General features: G+C 34.8%; 1 protein-coding gene across 6 annotated transcripts in view; it reads right to left on the reverse strand.

The window, feature by feature from the left end:
- Positions 1–19,124, reverse strand: part of TRIQK (triple QxxK/R motif containing) — a 99,656-nt gene extending 80,532 nt beyond the window's left edge. Inside the window, exons 1-2 of one of the 6 annotated variants that reach the window (XM_067017290.1) lie at positions 19,034–19,124; positions 2,081–2,240 (exon numbers count right to left, since the gene is read on the reverse strand). The gene's annotated coding sequence lies outside the window, so the exon portion shown is untranslated. Of the gene's footprint in view, positions 1–2,080; positions 2,241–18,828; positions 18,896–19,031 lie in introns of those variants that run through there. The other 5 variants (XM_067017289.1, XM_059043484.2, XM_067017293.1 and 2 more) reach the window with 5 other exon arrangements.
- Between the last annotated feature and the right edge of the window lie 501 nt (positions 19,125–19,625).

Genomic DNA, 19,625 nt, shown 5'->3' on the forward strand with positions numbered 1-19,625 from the left:
TTTATCTGTCTTTATCCCACACATGCACTATGTCCCAACTACTTTTAACTACATGTAGTTTTCTAAAACGATCATAATATGTAACAGCTTACTGGCTTTGCCCATGCCCTTCCTTTCTCTGAAAATGCTTTCAAATACTTCTTCACTTGGGTATCTTATACTCCTTTAAAACAGTAGAAAGGCATGGTAGTCATTAATCCTGTTCACATATATTCCAATTTTCCTTTTCCTTTGCGTAGAGGCCAGTATTGTACTTCACAGTCCCCCATTTGAAATAAAGCAATTTGCTTTGACGAGTGAAACTCTATATGTCAGTGCATAACTACCCACTCTTTCTTCTTACTTCTGCAGTGATCATGGAAGTACATTCAGATGAAGTCTTCAATGTCTTTGGTCACTGTGAGTCCCTACCAATCCAATTTGGACATGTAGTCTGTGTGAGAAATAAATATTTGCTGTGTTAAGATTGGGAGAATGGGATTGACATGTACGCTGCTATATTAAAAATAAATAACCAACAAGGACCTACTGTATAGTGGAAGGAAACTCTGCTCAGTATTCTGTAATATCCTAAATGGGAAAAGAATTTGAAAAAGAATAGATACATGTACATGTATGACTGAAGCACTTTGCTGTACACCTGAAACTAACACAACATTATTAATCAACTATGGTCCAATATAAAATAAAAATTAAAAAAAGAAAGATACTGAGGTTTGGGCCTCTTTGTTCCTACAGCATAACCTAGGCTATTTGAGTGATTCAAAGGGTTACATTTTTCAGGAAGACTTTCATGAGCCCAACACAGTCTGATTAAATGTTGCTTCCCCAAGTAATGATAATGTTCTGTTCATAGCTGCAATTTCTACCTCCCTTCAAAGTGTATTTCTGAGGGCAGGAACTGTGTATTTTATTCCTTATCCTCACCAACTAGCACTGCTCATGGTAAGTCCTTAAAAAATATTTGCTAAATTAAGCATTCATTCATTCACTCATCAAAGGCCAGAGACTACTCTGGTGGCTAGAATAAAACCAGAGCAAACAAAAACCCTTGCCCTCATAGGAATAACTAATATTCTTGCAAATGATAATGACAGTGAGCAACACAAATAAGTATAAAATACATAGGTTATTAGATAAAATAAATGCTAAGTAGAAAACACAGAGCAGGGATATTTTGGATGGTGACCACGTAAGACCTCATTTAGAAAGTGACCTTTTAATAACAACGGAAGAAAGTAAATAAATTGGTCACGCAGATATCAGGGAGAAAGCAATTCAGTAGAGAAAATAATGGAAAAACCCTGAGATGGGAACATGCCTGGCATGTTCAAATAACAAGGGAGAGAGTATGGCTGAGCAAGTGAGTAGTTAGGGATGAGATTAGAGAGGTAACAAGGAGCCAGGTCTTGCAGAGACATACAGGCCAGTTTCAAAGCTTTAGCTTTTGTCTTGAGTGAAATGGGGAGCTATTGAAGAGTTCTAATTAGAATGAGGGGTGGAAGAAGAGAGTAGAAGATAGGGTCACAGATATAATGGGGGCCCATTTTCTTCCATTTTATAACATATTTCCTCTCTCCACAAAACATGTGAGACATAGATGTACCAATTAATCAAGAAAGATTTAAAATAATGTTGAATAATAGATATTTTATGATGATCTTAATTTGTTTATTACTTACTATGCAGGGACATTTATTTTAACCAATATATAATTATCAACATATGTATCATATGTATCAAAGTATCATAGTGTATCAAACATCAAGAGAGATCACATATTTAATGTGGCAACAAATTCTCAGACAATTAATAATACTAAATGATTTAACAAATTAACCGGATAAAAATTTATAGTTTTATGGATCTTGCTTCATTTTCTTGGATTTACCCAAATTCATAAAATAAATCCAAGTAAAAACATTTCCCCATTGTAATCCTGCCTCCCATAAAAAAGAACTAATTCCAAATTCAAGTTCATTGCCAAAAACAAACAAACCAAAACAAGAAAAACAAAGTGAAAGAAAACAAATCACAAGTCAAAACACCTTTTGCCAAATGTTAAATCAAATAAACACACCTTGTGTTGTGTCCTTGAGGCTGCCAAGTCTTAACTCTGGAGAGATGTCAAGGGGTAAGATGTTTCCAAAGGCAAGATCTTTACTGAGGAAGCTGTGCTTGCATTCCTGGCAAATTTAACTCCAGATACCAATAATAATACTCTTGGTTGCTTTTTCTTACTGGAATTCAAAACAGAGTATATGGAAATATTAAATGAATGATCTCCAGTTCCTTAATGTCCACAAAATAAAATCACTGTGGTAGCATTTTCCAAGTTGTGGTTTGTGGTTTGCTAACTCTTTTATATGTTCATTCAAATTAAGTTTCTATGGCCACGTATACTTGAAAAACATTGCATACTATTCCTCCTTTACAAAAGGTACACTTTCAAAAAAAAGCTCTGAGAAGTCCTGTAATAGAAAAGCCTATTTAAATTTACTTGACCCAATGTGTCCCAAACTTATTTAAGTAAAGACCCCCTTCCACTATAATAAACAGTAACATTATTTCTGCAGATCACACTTGAAGAATGGTTCACTGTATAGTGATTATCTGAAAAGTAGTAAGAGATGTTTCCACTATATTTTAGACTTAAATATGAATGTAGAGACTAAATTGAATTTATTTTCTGTTATTGCAATTTGTAGAGTTGACCTATAAATATATTTATTCAACCATAATTGTTAAGTACATGTTACTTTCTAAACTAAATGCCAATTAAAAAATGAGGGAAAAAAAAAACAAGGAAAACATTCAAATAATGCATGGTTTATTCATTTTTGTTCAATGAATATTTATTAAATACTTATTATGTGCCAGGCACTGAACTTATCTCTAGCTTTATGCCACAATTGCTCTCACATAGATAAGAGTATCAAATTTAAGTGGTTCCAAACTGCTGTCTAACAATAATAATCAACACAAAATTTAACTCAAAGTATTTGAGAATACAAGTTTTACTAATTGTAATTATATCATTAAAAATAGCTTGCAGAGGTGGCCAAGATGGTGGAGTAGGAAGACCATGAACTCACCTGGAGTTCAACGGACACACCAAAATTACAACTACTTACAGAGCAATTCTCCATGAGAACAACATGAAGACTAGCATATAGGATTTTTCACAGCTAAACATATAAAGAAGAGACCACAAGAAGATGAATAGGAGAGGCAGAGATGTGGTATAGTCAGAGCTCACTTCCTCAGGTTGTCAAACCACAAATGAAAAGAATATCAAAATCTTAGAGTTCCTCCCCAAGGAGTAAGAGGCCTGAGCCCCACACTAAGCTCCCTAGCCTAGGGGTCCTGCACCAGGAAGACAAACCCTCAGAATGTCTGGCTTTGAAAACCAGCAATCCTTATGTTTGGGAGAGCCAGACAGCTATAGGAAACAAACTCTGGTCTCAAAGGGCACATACAAAACTTCATATGTTCTGAATCCCAGAACAGAAGCAGTAGTCTGAGAGGAACCTGGGTCAGACCCACTTGCTGATCTTGGAGAGCCTTCCAGAGAGGCCGGAGGTAACTGGGACTCCCCAGGGGGATGGAGAAGCTGGCAACAACCATTTCTGGGAGCTCATTCTACAGCAATACCACCAGCATTGTCAATCCCCATTTTGGAATCCTCCCTCAAGCCATCAATGGGATAGCAACAGACCCATGCCTCTCTGGACTGTGTGGACAGCCGCCCAGAGACTTGGCCATGCTCTCTAGCAGGCCAGTGCCAGCTCAGTGCCCACCTGGACCAGGCAAACAGCCATGCTAAGACTCAGCTCCACACACCAGCAGGTGAGCAGCAGTCCTATTTCCCCCAGGCTGTACAACCAACTGCATGGGGAGCTCATTCCATCCCCTAGCAGGCCTGCAGCTACCACACAACATGTGGCTTCACAGCCAACCGGGTTGGGGCCAGCCTCACCTACCAGCACGACCATGGTAGTCAGCCCTGCCACAACAGAGGGCACATGCAGCCCATGTATGGGACACCCCTAAGACATATAGTTCTGGTGACCAGAGGGGAACATGCTGCTGAGCTACATAGGATATCTCTTACATAAGACCACTTCTCTGAGAAGAAGAAACATAATTGACTGATCCTAACATAGAAATAAACACAGAGAACTGGGAAAAATGAGGCAACAGAGAAATATGTCCCAAAGTAGAATCTCAAAAAAAGACCTAAACAAAGGAGAGATACGTAATCTACCCAATAAAGAGTTCAAGGTAATGATTATAAAGATGCTCACCGAATTCAGGAGGAGAATGGATGAACACAGTGAGAAGTTCAACAAAGAGATAGAAAATATAAAGAAGAAACAAAGAGAGCAAAGATTATAATAACTGCAAATTTAAAAATTTACTAGAAGAAATTAATAGTAGATTAGATACAGAGGAACAGATCAGCAATCTGGAAGATAGACTACTGGAAATTACCCGAGCTGAACAGAAAAAAAAAATAATAATAATAATAATTTTTAAAAATTAGGATAGTCTAACAGATCTCTTGGACAACATCAAGCAAACTGACATTCACATTATAGGAGTCACAGAATAAAGAGAAGAAAGAGCAGATAACTTATTTAAAGAAATAATAGCTGAAAAGTCCCTAACTTGGGGAAGGAAGCAGACGTCCAAGTTCAGGAAGCACAGAGATTCCAAAACAAGATGAACACAAGAAGGTGCATGCCAAGACACTTTATAAATAAAATAGCAAAAATTAATAACAACAGAGGATATTTAAAGCAGCAAGTTAAAAGCAACAAGTTATATATAAGGGAACTCCCATAAGGCTATTAAAGCAGCAGGTTATGTATAAGGGAACTCCCATAAGGCTATCAGCTGACTTTTAGCAGAAATTCTGACGGCAAGAAGCTAGTGGCACAATATATTTAAAATGATGAAAGGGAAAAACCTACAACCAAAAATACTCTACCTGGCATGGCTTTCATTCGGATTTCATTGAGAGATCAAAAGTTTTACAGAAAAATAAAAATTAAAAGACTTCAGTACCACCAAACCAGGTCTAAAAGATATATTAAAAGGACTCCTTTAATCATAAAAGAAAAGGCCACAACTGGAAATATGAAACTTATGAAAGGAAAAAAGAATCTCACTGATAAAGGCAAATATACAGTAAATCAACCACTTATAAAGTAGGAAGATTAAAAGACAAAAGTTGTAAAATCATCTATATCCACAATAAAAAGTTAAGGGACACAAAAACAAAAATATAATATGAAAAATGTTAAACATGGTGGTGGGGGAGTAAAAATATAAGGCGGTTAGAATGCCTTCAAACTTAAGAGATCACCAACTAAAAATAATCACACACATACATACATACACATACACAATACATATGTGTATATATATATATATGTACATAGGTTGTTATATATGAACCACAGGGTAACCACAAATCAAAAACCTAAAATAGATACAGACACAAAAAAAGAGAAAGGAATCTAAACATAACACTAAGATAGCCATCAAATCAATAGGGAAGCAAAAGAAGAAAAGAGAAAAAAAAAAAAAAAACTGCAGAAACAACCCAAAAACAATTAACAAAATGACAAAAAGTACATGCATATCAAGAATTACTTTAAATTTAAATGGACGTAATGCTCCAATCAAAAGACATGGAGTGGCTGAATGGATTAAAAAATTAAGATTCATACATATGCTTTCTACAAGAGTCATTACAGTTCTAAAGACACACACAGACTGAAAGTAAGGAAATGAAAAAAAAGTACTCTATGAAAATTGAAACAAAAAAGACTGAGGTAGCACTGACAGACAAAATAGATTTTAAAACAAAAACTGTAATAAGAAACAAAGTATGACATGACATAATGATAATGGGATCAACCCAACAAGAAGATATAACAATTGTAAATATAGATGCACCCAATATGGGAGCACCTAAATAAATAAAGCAAATATTAACCACTATGAAGGGTTAAACTGACAGTAATACAGTAGTAGAAGACTTTAACACCCCACTTATATCAAAGGACAGATCATTGAGACAGAAAATTAGTAAAAAAAAAAAAAAAAAAAAACACTGGCCTTAAATGACACATTAAAGCAGATGAAATTAATAGATACATATAAAATATTCCATCCCCCAAACAGCAGAATACACATTTTTTTTCAAGTGCACATGGGTCATTCTCCATAATAGATCACATCCTAGGCCACAAAATAGTCTTCATAAATTTAAGAAGATTAAAATCATTATCAAGCATCTTTTTCCATCGAAACACTATGAGACTAGAAATCAATTACAAGAAAAAAAATACTACAGAAAACACAAACATGGTGGAAGCTAAACAATATGCTACTTAAACAACCAATCAGTAATAGAGGAAATCAAATGAAGTAAAAAAATATTTGAAGACAAACGAAAATGGAAACACAGCAATCTGTGGGATGCAGAAAAAGTAGTTCTAAGATGGAAGTTGACAGTGATACAAGCCTACCTCAGGAAACAAAAAAACTGAAAGAAACAATCTGTTCTTGCACCTAAAGTGATAGAAAACAAAGAACTAACAAAATCCAAAGTTAGTAGAAGGAAAGAAATAACAAAGATCAGAGCAGACATAAATAAAAGAGACAAAATAAAGAGGGAGAGAGAGAAAAGTTCAATAAAACTAAGAGTTGGTTTTGTGAAAAGATAAACGAAATGGATGAGCCATTAGACAGACTCATCAAGGAAAACAGAGGGCCCAAATAAATAAAACAAAAAATGAAAAAGGAGATGTTACAACTGACACCACAGAAATACAAAGGCTCATAAGAGATTACCACAACCAATTATGTGCCAACCTAGAAGAAATGAATAAATTTCTGGAAATGTACAATCTCCCAAGACTTGATCAGGAAGAATTTAGAAAATATTGGGTTGGCCAAAAATTTCGTTTGGGGTTTTCTGTAAGATGTATGGGAAAACATACATCTTTTTCTGTAAGATGTAATGGAAAAACCCAGATGAACTTTTTGGCCAACCGAATATGAAGAGCCCAATTACAAGTAATGAAATTCAGTCATTAATAAATACATTAATATTAATTTACTCAATCATTAATTAACAAATTCAATCAGTAATAAAAAAACAAATATTCTTAACAAAGTCCAGGCCCAGATGGCTTCATAGATGAATTCTACCAAATATTTAAAGAGTTAACATCAATCCTTCTCAAACTATTTGGAAAACTGAAGAGGTAGCAACACTTCCAAACTCATCTTACATGGCTAACATCACCCTGAATACCAAAACCAGAAAAAGAGACCACAAAAACAGAAAATTACAGGTCAACACCACTGATAAACATATATGCAAAAATCCTCAACAAAATATTAACAAATCAAGCAATACATTAAAAGAATCATACACCATGATCGAGTGGGATTTATTGCAGTGACACAAGATGATTCAATACTCACAAATCAATCAATGTGATACACTGCATTATCAAATTTAAACAAATGATCATCTCAATAGATGTAGAAAAAGCTTTTGACAAAATTCAGCATCATTTGTGATAAAAACTCTCAACAAAATGGGTATAGAGGGAATGTACCTCAACATAATAAAGGCCATGTATAACAAACTAACAAACCTATAGCCAACATTATACTCAATGGTGAAAAGCTGAAAGCATTTACTCTGAGATCAGGAACAAGATATAGATGCCCACTCTTGCCACTTTTATTCAACCTGGTATCAGAAGTCATAGCCACAGCAATGAGAGAAGAAAAATAAATAAAAGAAATCCAAATTGGAAAGAAGGAAGTAAAACTGTCCCTGTTTACAGATGATTAGAATATATATATAAAATATATATATGCATATATATAAAATATGTATATACTATATAATTTATATACATATATAAATACATAGAAAATCCAAAGACACCATTGCAAAACTATTAGAACTCACCAATGAATTCAATAAAGTTAATATACAAAAACTGTTGCTTAGCTATACACTAACAATGAACTATGAAAAAGAGAAATTAAGAAAATAATCTCATTTATAATTGCATTTAAAAGAATAAAATTCCTAGAAATAAATCTAACCAAGGTGGTAAAAGTCCTGTACTCAGAAAACTCTAAGACATTGAGGAAAGAAATTGAAGCCACACAAACAATTGAAAAATATACTGTGCTCATGGATTGAACTAACTAATATTGCTGAAATGACCATACTACTCAAGGCAATCAACAGAGTCAATGCAATTCCTATCAAATCCCAAAGGATTCTTTACCAAACTAGAACAAGCAATTCTAAAATTTGTATGGACACAAAAAGACCCAGAATAGTCAAAGCAATCTTGAGAAAGAAGAACAAACCTGGAGATATTACCCTCCCTGATTTCAAACTACACTACAAAGCTACAGTAATCAAAACAGTATGATACTGGCACAAAAAGAGACACACAGATCAATGGAATAGAACAGAGTCCAGAAAGAAATTCACACTTATACAATCAATAAATCTATGACAAAAGAGGTAAGAATATGTAATGGGGAAAAGACAGCCTCTTCAATAAATAGTGTTGGGGAAACTGGATACCTACATGCAAAAGAATCAAGAGGGTATTATGCTAAGTTAAATAAATCAGGTGAAGAAAAAGACCAATACTGCATGATCAAACAAACAAAACAAAATGAAAAGAGACTCATCGATGAAAAGAACAAATGGGAGGTTACTAGAAGGGTGAGAGGTGGGGAGGTGGGTGAAATAGGTGGAGTATTAAGAGATACAAACTCCAGTTATACAATAAATAAGTTATAGCATAAGGAATACAGTCAATAATATTTTTGTATGGGGACAGATGGTTACTAGACTTATTGTGGTGATCATTTCATAATGTATGCAAATGTCAAGTCACTATACAGTATACCTGAAACTAATATAATATTGTAGGTCAACTGTATTTCAGTAAAAAAATAGCTTGCAATTTTTAGACTATTTGAAAATAATGACGATAATTCAGGTCAAGAGTCACGATATGAAAGCACAGTCCTAAAAAAAAATGATGCTGCCAAAGAATAAAGTTGAACTCCTACTTCATACCATACACAAAAATTAACTAAAACCAAGTCATAGACCTAAATGCAAAGGCTGAAATTATAAAATGCTTGGAAGAAAACACAGAAGTAAAACTTCATGACCTTGTGTTAGGCAATAGTTTCTTAGAAACAACATGAAAAGCACAAGCAACAAAATAAAAGATAGGTAAATTGGACTTCATCAGAATAAAACAACTTTTGTATTCCAAAAGACATGATCAAGAAAATGAAAAGACAACCCACAGAATGGGAGAAAATATTTGCAAATTGTATAACTGATAAGGGTCATATACAGAGAATATATGAAGAACGCTTACAACAGTAAAAACATGAATAACAATTTTTAAATGTGCAAGGGATTTGAATAGATATTTCCTCAAAGAATAAATACAAATTGCCATAAGTACATGAAAAGATACCCAGTATCATCAGTTATTAGGGAAATTCAAATCAAAATCACAATTCAAATCATACCCACTAGGATGGCTATACCAAAAGACAGATAATAAGGAGTGCTGCTGTGGATGTGGAGAAACTAGAACCTTCATACATTGTTTGTGGGAAAGCAAAATGGTGCATCCATTTTGGAAAACAGTTTGGTTGTTCCTCAAAAAACTAAACAGAATGGCCACGTGACCCAGTAATTCCACTCCCAGGTATATATGTGAGAGAAATGAAAATGTATGTTCACATTAAAATGTGTACACAAATGTAAATAGCAGCATTATCCTTATAGACAGAAAGTGAAAACAATCCGTGATAAACAGATAAACAAAATGTGGTATAACCATACGATTGAATATTATTTCAATATATAAAGTAATGAAATATTGATACATGGTACAACATGGATGAACTTTGAAAACATTATGCTAAGTGAAAGAAGCCATTCACAACAGTCCAATTAATGCATCATTCCTATTGTTCTCTTTATATTAAATGTTCAGAATGAGAAAATCTATAGAGACAGAAAAAGTTTAACGGTGAGGGTGAGAGCAGAACAGATGGGGAGTGACTGATAGTGGGTACTTTCTGAGGTGATGAAAATATTCTAAAATTAGATAGTAGTGATTGCACAACTCTGTGAATATGCTAAAACCCACTGAATTGTACACTTTAAAATGATAAATTTTATGATTGTGAATCATATCTCAATGAAGCTGTTATTAAAATAAAAGAATCATAATAATATAGATCTGTAGTCCTTATCTAAAATGTTTGAGGGACTTCCCTGGTGATCCAGTGGTTAAGACTTCGTCTTCCAATGCAGGGGGTGCAGGTTCGATCCCTGGTCAGGGAGCTAAGATACCACATGCCTCGCAGCCAAAAAACCAAAACATAAAACAAGCAATATTGTAACAAATTCAATAAAGACTTTAAGAATGGTCCAGAATTTTAGAAGAATTTTAAAAGTCTTTTTAAAAGACTTAAAATTTTTTTTTTAATTTTTAAAAAAAGTTTTTAAAAAATTCTAAAAAATAAATAAATAATAAAAATAAAAAAAAATAAAATGGGCAAGATGTGTTTTGGAGACTATAGAAAGGCAATATGTCCCATATCTACCATAATTACATGACATTCTTAGAGGAGTATGGGGGCAGCACATCAATACTTCACAGCAAAATTTTATCAATATTGACACTGACTAGAAAAATAAATACTATATAAGTAGTATCTTGTCATTTCAAAGATGGTTTGCCTCAAATGACTTTGTGAAAACTTGGAAAAAATAATTTTTCAAAACTTCTGTGTCTTGAAAATGTGAATAATGTGAAGCCTTATAATGATGATTAATATTAGTAATAATAATAATACCAGCAATTTACTGTGTTAAGCATGTCGCATGCATTATCAGAAAATCTCATAATATTCCCGTGGGATAAGTACAATTAAGCCCAACTGGGAAAACTAGGTTTTCTAATGATTAGGTGACTTTTCCAAGCATGCAGTTAACAAGATAAGGGTAGAGATCTGAAATCAAATCTGTCTAATCACAGAACACACTCACTTTCCTCTACAAGGAAGAGTGTATTCAGATCATTTATCTGAGATATAGACTTTACATAAAATGGAGAAAAGAAATTGAGGGATTGTTTATATATCCCCCTCAGAGGAAAAACTGTTATAAATATAACATAAATGGGTATATCCCAAGGCAACTTTTGCTTCATGAAGGTATAAGTCATAGCATTAAAGAATTTTAGGGAGTGCTGTACTTGAAAAATTTAAGAACCATTATTCTAAACACTAATCTGATCATGTTGCTCTGCAGTTCAAAACTCTGAAATGGATCCTCATTGCTCACAAGATGAGAATTGTTTTGCATGACATATAATAGCCTTCTTGGCCTGGGCTAGCAGGTCTTATTGCCTCAACTCCAGCCACTTTTTTTTTTCCAAATTCTGTTCCAGCTACTGAATTTCTTACATTTCCCAATCACATGACCCTACTGACAGCTTAGTGGCTTTACAAATCTTGTTCTCCATGTTACCTTAGCCCCAGCCTTAACCACCTTGAATTTACAAATACCCTTCAAAAACTGTTTCAATGTCACTTCTTCTGAAATAATTCACCTATACTTGCCAAACAAATATTTGATTATTAACTGATTGACATACAACCTACTTATTAAATGTAGTACCTGCTTATCTATCTCTATAAGCACATATAATTTTGGCATACAATAGTAAAGTATTCATTTTTTCTTCTTATAGTATTGCAGTATTAACTGATTTTTGTCTTTGGAAGTGATATTCTAAAATCTTTACATAAATTTTGTTTCTAAAGCACAGAGATGAAAAAGAGAAAATTTGGATTATTAAATATAAAGAATAATAGATTCTTGGTTTTAACCCAAGTCCATATAAGACCAAAGAGTTGCTAGGGTAAGTAGAACATTGAAGGGCAATAACTGAGTAAATCTGGGTACCGTGAATTGAAAAGAAAGTTTCAGTCTTATACACTAAAGTCCATATATATAGTTTAGGTTAGGAGTTGCAAAGTTTTTCTGTAAAGGGCCAGATCATAAATATTTTAGGCTCTGCAGGTCAAGAGACAAAATTAAGTTATAACCCAATTTTGTCACTGTGATTTGTAGTGCTCTGAGAAGCAATGCAAAGCTATGAGAGCACCACATTTACATCTCTGTTGCAATTACTCAACACTGCTGTTTTAACACAAAAACAGCTATAGACAATATGTAAAAAAATGAATGTAGCTGTGTTCCAATAAAACTTTATTTATAAACAATAGAGTTGGAATTTCATATAATTTTCACATTGCAAAATATCATTGTTTTGATTTTTTTCAACCATTTAAAAACATAAAAACTATTCTTGGTTCATGGGTCTTACAAAAACAAGCCAGATGTGGGTGGGTTCCAGGTCATAGTTTGCTGATCTATGGTTTATTCTTTAATCTATTCATACTCTTGAATTACCAGGTTTCATCTCTGGCATAAATAAATCAGAAAATCACAATGTTTTATTTAAATTTACATTGCTGTTGCTGAATTAATTTTTACATTATATATCTTCTCATGCAGTTTTTTTGTTACATTTGAATTTTTAACTAGACTTAACGTAATTATTAAAGCCACCTCTATATTCTAGGGCTCTGAGATATATCATCTTTTTTGTTTGTTTTTTAATATACCATCGCTTTTGCATTTATATTGTATCAGCTTCTTATAAATTATTGTCCTTTTTCCCTCCAAAGCAAAAGTATGTAGTTTAGAGTTCTTTATATACTTAAGAGTGGTTTTCTGTTGCTGTGTGTGAACAAGATAGATTGCATGGAATTTTATTTTAAACTCTAAAAATGTTGCTCTGTTGTCATTTGGTATTTAATACTACAGAAAAGAAGTCTGAGATTAGCTTAATTTTTGTTTCCTGATAATAATATGCTATTTTTTCTCTCTCTTTCTATACATATGAAAATTTTTTCATCATTATAATTTGAAAAAAATATTGATATTGTATCTCTGAGTTGTTACATCTCATATAAGAAATATCCTTTCTAATACATTGGTCATTTTTAGTTCATAAAACTTTTATTTCCTGTTATCCCTTTGTTTATTACTTTTTTTCAAATGTTCTGTTCTCTTGTTTAGGAATAATTATCTATTTTCTAGTCTCTCCTTCTCCTTCAGAAATTCCAAATGTTCATATAATGGACTTCATTCATCTTTCTCTCTTTTCATGCATTCAGTATTTCAACTAGGACATTTTTTCAAGTCTATTCTCCACACATTAGATTTTCTACCATAACATCGGTTCTGCTCTTTACTGCCTCAGATATAAACTTTTAATATGTTATTGTGATAGGCAGAAATGTCCCTCCTCAAAGATGTCCAAGTCCTAATTCTTAGAACTTGTGAATATGTTACCTTACATTGCAAAAGGAACTTTGCAGATGTGATTAAATGAAGAACCACCTGAATTATCCAGCTGAGTCTTTAAATGTTGTTAAGTTTTCCTAGTTGTGGTCATAATGTATTTGACTACAGAAGAATAGTCAGAGAAATGCAATGTTGCTGGCTTTGAAGATGGAGGAAGGGAGCCATAAACCAAAGAATGTGGGCAGCCTCCAAAAGCCAGAAAAGGCAAGGAAACAGTCTCTCCCAGAGTCCCCAGAAAGAAATGCATCCCTGCCAATTCCTTGATTTCATCCCAGTAAAACCTATATCAGACTTTGAAATACAGAAATTATACAGCATGAATATAAAATACAATTCTCACATTTTTCAGTTTCTTTGTCCTCTTTTTGTTTTATTTTATTCTCTTCCTAGTGTCACTTAATCGTTGCTCTTTTTATATGAAGTTCTCCTATCCATAGAGGCTATGCATTCTTGCATATGTTAGATATCAAAAAATTCCCTCAAATGTTCTTCCTTAGCTTAAAATTCTTCTCAGATTTTCACAGGTATGCCTATGAGTATTCTGCCAATTTCCTTTTCCTTGGTTTTGTGGGATTTTTTTGTTCCACTTTATTCATTTCAAATGCTAAATTTATCCAGAAAGTTCTGGCATTGAAAGAGCCTGTATAGATCATTTCTACATAGCCCAGTGTTTTCCAAGTGTGTGCATGTGTGGAGGGTGAGGGGGATGTTGAGGGAAGGAGAAGAGACAGAGACTAGACCTCTATGAACAGACAAAATGAAATCAGGAACTGGGATATACTTTTTAAAATTATACCTAAAAAGTATCTAATACACTCCTGCCCAGAAAGATTCAGTGCTGTAAACTGCTATAAGTGAATCACTGTGAATAATGAGAATTTTTATGATACTCAAGCATATTCTTCAGAAAAAAACTAGTAGAAAACAGTAAGTCTTCAACTCTTTCTATTCACAAATAAGGAACTTGATGCCTGGAGACATTATAAAACCCAACAAATGATGTATCTACTGCTGGAGCCAAGTCTAAAACTTTCAGTCCAGTGCACTTTCTAGCTGGTGTAGGTTATAAACTTTAATCTACAGTTAGGATTTTGTCACAGGTATCCATATAATTTCTTATTCTATATCTTGCAATATTTGAATATTTTAAAATTCAAAGTATGTAAAAAATGCTTTTTGTATTAAACTATCTTCCCTTCCTCTTCCCCAAAATTTTAAGTTGTTCAATCTAATTGGTCTGCTGTTTTTGCAACTTTGTCCTACATACTACTACTATAGAAGAACTAAGGTACTTTATTCCTGCTTCATTCTCCAAGTTCAATGGCTTGAAACCATGAAATTGAAAAGATCCTCTCATTTACAGAACTGTCTCCACCTTCTGATTCAACACAACAGAGTTTGTTAAACCACTGAATACAGAGTATTTATCTTTCTATTGTTGTTAACATTTTAAAACTTAAAAGTAAGCTAAGAAGTCATCTTTTCTTTTTGATGAAAATATATACCTACTCACTCTATTGTTGCAAAGATACTTAACAGTTGTACCATATAAGAAAGAATTAAATGTACATAATAGGGGTGAAAAAAATGAACTCTAGGAGTCTATGATTCTTATATGTTCAGTAAGGATATATTCAGTCTTAAGGATATTAAATATGATGAACTATGTATCACTATTTTCCATTAATGTAATTTTAGTCATTCTGAGAGAATACCAAAAAATAACCACATTCTAAGCAGTGTTTTTATTAAGACCTTTACATTTAGAGTCAAATCTATTGATATCAAAAACATGGTAGGTACTCAATAGATGAATGGATAAAGAAGATGTGGTGTGTATATATACAATGGAATATTACTCAGTCATAAAAAGAATGAAATCTTTCCATTTGTGACAACATGAATGGGCCTAGAGGGTATTATGCTTAGTGAAATAAGTCAGACAGAGAAAGACAAATACTGTATATTACCACTTACATGTGGAGCCTAAAAAGTAAAACAAACAAATTAATATAATGAAACAAACAGATTTCACAGAGAACAAACTAGTGGTTACCAGTGGGGAGACTGAAAGAGGTAGGGGCATGATAGGGATAGAGGTCTGAGTGGTATAAACTACTATGTATAAAATAAATATGCCACAAGAATATATTGTACAGCACAGGAAATATAGCTAATATTTTATAATAACATTAAATGAAGTATAATCTATAAAAATTGTGAACCACTCTGTTATAAACCTAAAACTAATACAATATTGTAAATCAACTACACTTCAATAAAAAAAATAAAAAGAAAGAAAAAACATGGTACATATGAACAAAGACTAGTGGGAAATTTGACCTAGTTTCATGTTTCTATATGGATGAACTTCCACTGGAGTAGTCTGAAGATGATTTTGGTGTTGGAGTAGGGGAAGGAAAGCTTTCATTGAGCTAGTGGACCTCTACATTATACAAGAGCTGGTGGACCTCTACAATATTCAGCATCCTTAAATGTCAGGGTCCTAAAAGTCAGTAGCTTTGAAAGATATCATGATAATTTAATAACACCTCCACATATTTCAAATGGCCCAGAGGTACCATCCAGGATGAAAAACCAAAGCACTAGATTAACAGTCCTGGCCTCAGATCCCACTCTGTATTCACAGCTTCCCAACAATGATCCGTAGCTGAAATCCTTTGGTCCATATTATTCCAATGGGAAAGGATAACCTGTTATAAACCTGTAAACACTAGGGGTTTATCTTCTTTTTCTTCCCTCTCTGCCCTGGATCATACAGACCAGCAATTCTGAGTAAGTGCATCTGTTCTTTAAACTGAAATTTTCTCTCACTGGACTAAAGTCTAGGTTCCAAGAAAGGAAGTGGAGCTAAAAAGGGGAAGCAAGTTCTAGTACTTATTTTTGGTCTCCCACTGAAAGCACTATGTCCAATCAACTCTGTAGTAATGAAGCAGATCTTGCCAACTCCACCTGTCTGTTTATAAATTCAAGAGAAGAGCTATTATTTATTGAGGCCCTAAAACTTTAATTCCATTAGAATTCTTGCTGTAATCAGTTTGTCTTTATTCTAGTTTCTCCACTAGAAATGAAGTGAGTTGAGTGAACAAAGGAATGAATACTAAACAGTTCGAATAAAATTATAAGTGCTAAAGAAACAATCAGTGTTCCTAAACACTCTTATGTTTATTACAAAAGCTATATATTTTTCCTTTTCATTGTTTTCTCTATCTAATGATAGTATCTACTACTGATGCCCACTTTTACTAATAAAGCTAGATTAAGGTATGTTAGCAAACAAAATATCTCTATTTCTAGCCTTCCATTTTAATATAGAAATCAGGAAAAGAGCCAAAGTGGAGTCAAACACAATATTTTTTAGACACAGGAAATTATAATGTTATAAAAGATCATTCATATAAGTTAAATAATTCTAGTAGCACACACTAAAAGTAATCAGCTTTTCTTTGTCCAAAATGGACTTTGATAGAAGAGAGAATTACAAAAATACAATTTAACTTTTCCCAAAATATTTGACAATAATTTCTCTTTTACTTGCTTAAACATAAGAATATTCTTTAAGAGGATGATCAAAGGGCATTTGGAATAAAATATAATTTACATGTTTTTGAAAGACAGCAACAGTTTATTGATCATTGGTAGCTCATGTTTGTTAAACACTAAAAAGAGAAAAGAAAAGAAAAGAAAAAGGATTCGTTGAAGACCATGAACTAAGGTAAGCTACAGTGAGATGCATTGCGTAAGAAAGGAAAGAGACCCAATTCTGCTCCCAGCCAAGTAGTTTTGGATATAAATTACTCACTCTTTGGAGTGAGGTAAGGTGGGAGAGTAATTTCTTTAACCCTCAAGAAGTTGATCAAAAACAGATGTTCTTTATCCAAAGTCCACTTATGCTTGTAATTGTGTTTTTATTCTAAGGCGAGAGTCAATAGCTTCCCTTGGCTTCTTACAATCGTATATGACACCAAAAAGGTCACTCATCGTTTAATTAGAAAGTACTCTTTACCAATTCTTTCAGGCTCTGAATATACTTGAAAAATATCTAGTGATGTCAATGGAAAAAAAAAATGTCATGCAAGACATTTCAGGTACTAAGAAGAACTAATACAGAATCAACAACAGAGATCATAGAGACAAAAAGATAGATTAAAAGTGTAATCAATAACAGTTTACATTACTGTAAACTGTTAGATCATTACTTTAATAACACTTTGACAACCAATTATTCCTCCTTACTTTTTAGAAATAAAGGGCACATAAGTATCTCCACTTTCCAGATGAGAAAACAGTTATGAGGGTTACTGCCCAAGGGCAAATATTTCCAAACCCTGCTAGATTCCTGACTTTTAGGCCAGTCTTCTTCCCAGTGGTAACAAGTAGTACAAGCTTCCTTCTTGGGGATTTATACAGTAAACCTAGCAGAAGGAAGTAAAAGCAGACTTTCAGCTCCTTTGTGTTTTCTCTATGGAATGTTAGTTTTGCTGAATCATTTGGGGCCAGCTGATTGGGGCAAAGAAGAGATTTGAAATGGTTATGTATCGTTACCATCTCATAGTTAATCATTAAATATGGGACAGTGAAGCAAAAGAGGGCTTTATAGGCTTAGTACCACCCTTCTCCATAATAGGGTCCGAAAGGGAGATCATATATTAGGGCATGTCCAATAATGAATTGCCTCAACTTCCTGAGAAGCTCATTGAGCTCAAACAGCAGCACCGATTAAAAATAATTCCAGGTGGAAGAAATCAGATCTTCTAACTGCCTTTTCCTAGTCATCCACGTGGACACCATGTGGGTTCAGGGATTCACCAAACACCAGGAAAAGACCCAATCCCGCCCAACCATCCTGGCAATAAAGCCACCTCAGGCTGCCTGAAGCCCTTCTCTTCACATATTTTGGTCTGCAGATTCTTGTTCATTTTAGAAGGGGAGGTGAGGAAAAATGTTGAGAAGAGTAACATGAGAGAGGGAGGCCTGAGAGGGAACTATAGACGCAGATATCAGCACAGTGAAATTAACAGACGCGAATTAACTGACAGCATACGGGAGCCAACCCCTACCCTAATGGAAGGCCTTGGGAGGTGGGTGGGGCTACGGTTTCTAGGGCTCAGCAACCAGCGCCAGACACGCTGGCAGGGCGGGAACCGCGCGTTCTTTAGCAACCACGGCGGCCACGCCCACCCACCGCACGAATCCCGCGTCCGCCATCCCCACCCCCACCGCGATCTCCCTGCTCGCCGGGAAGGGTCCTTAAGTCATTACCGTACCTACTGGGTTTCCCGGGCTCTGGGTTCCTCCTCTTCCAGAGCCCCCCTCTGCCCAGCCCGCCCAAGTGCCGCTCCCAGGAGCGGATCGAACGTCTCCTAAACGCATTGGGGGCCCACTAAGGAGGTGCGCCTGCTTTCAGTCCCGGACCCCGAGCTTCCCGGGCAGGGCCTCCCCAATCCCCTCGCCCTCGCGGGACACACACACCTCAGCTCAGCCAACGCAAGGGCCAACAAACTATGTGTCCGGCTGGAAATGTTGCTGTCCACGGTCCTGTCACTCAGAGGAGGGGGCGGGACGAGCCTGCTGCACTTCCCTACTCCCAGAGGGCGGTACGGAAAAGAGGCGGGGCTCTTCGGAAAGAGGCGGGAGCAGCCTTAACTTGCGCTCCGATTGGTCATTCTCTCTCCCGCCTCTGCGCGGGTCCTGGAAGGAAATGCGCGGAACCTGTGGCATTTCCTTTTGACGCAATTCCCAAGCTCTGATACCTGTCTCACAAAGTGACGGTGGAAAGTGAAAATAAGGACTGCGACTTGTTTTTCAATGTATAGCACAGAAGTACGTTCTTTTGATTATTGAACTTTTCTCACGTAACACACATACACACACACACACATCCCCATCCACACTCTCTAAGGGGGCATCCCTGGATGGAAGAATGAACTGTCTGAAAACAATGTTGTTTGCAGATTCAAGCTTTTAACAGATTAATCAGTTTAGGAAAGGTGATTCCTGAAACCTGACCAACAACTAAGATTTGGAGATATGTCCAGGTACCCAGTCTTCACACCTACAAAAT

Source organism: Kogia breviceps, chromosome 17 (assembly GCF_026419965.1).
Source record: "Kogia breviceps isolate mKogBre1 chromosome 17, mKogBre1 haplotype 1, whole genome shotgun sequence".
In the NCBI taxonomy this organism is placed as follows: domain Eukaryota; kingdom Metazoa; phylum Chordata; class Mammalia; order Artiodactyla; family Physeteridae; genus Kogia; species Kogia breviceps.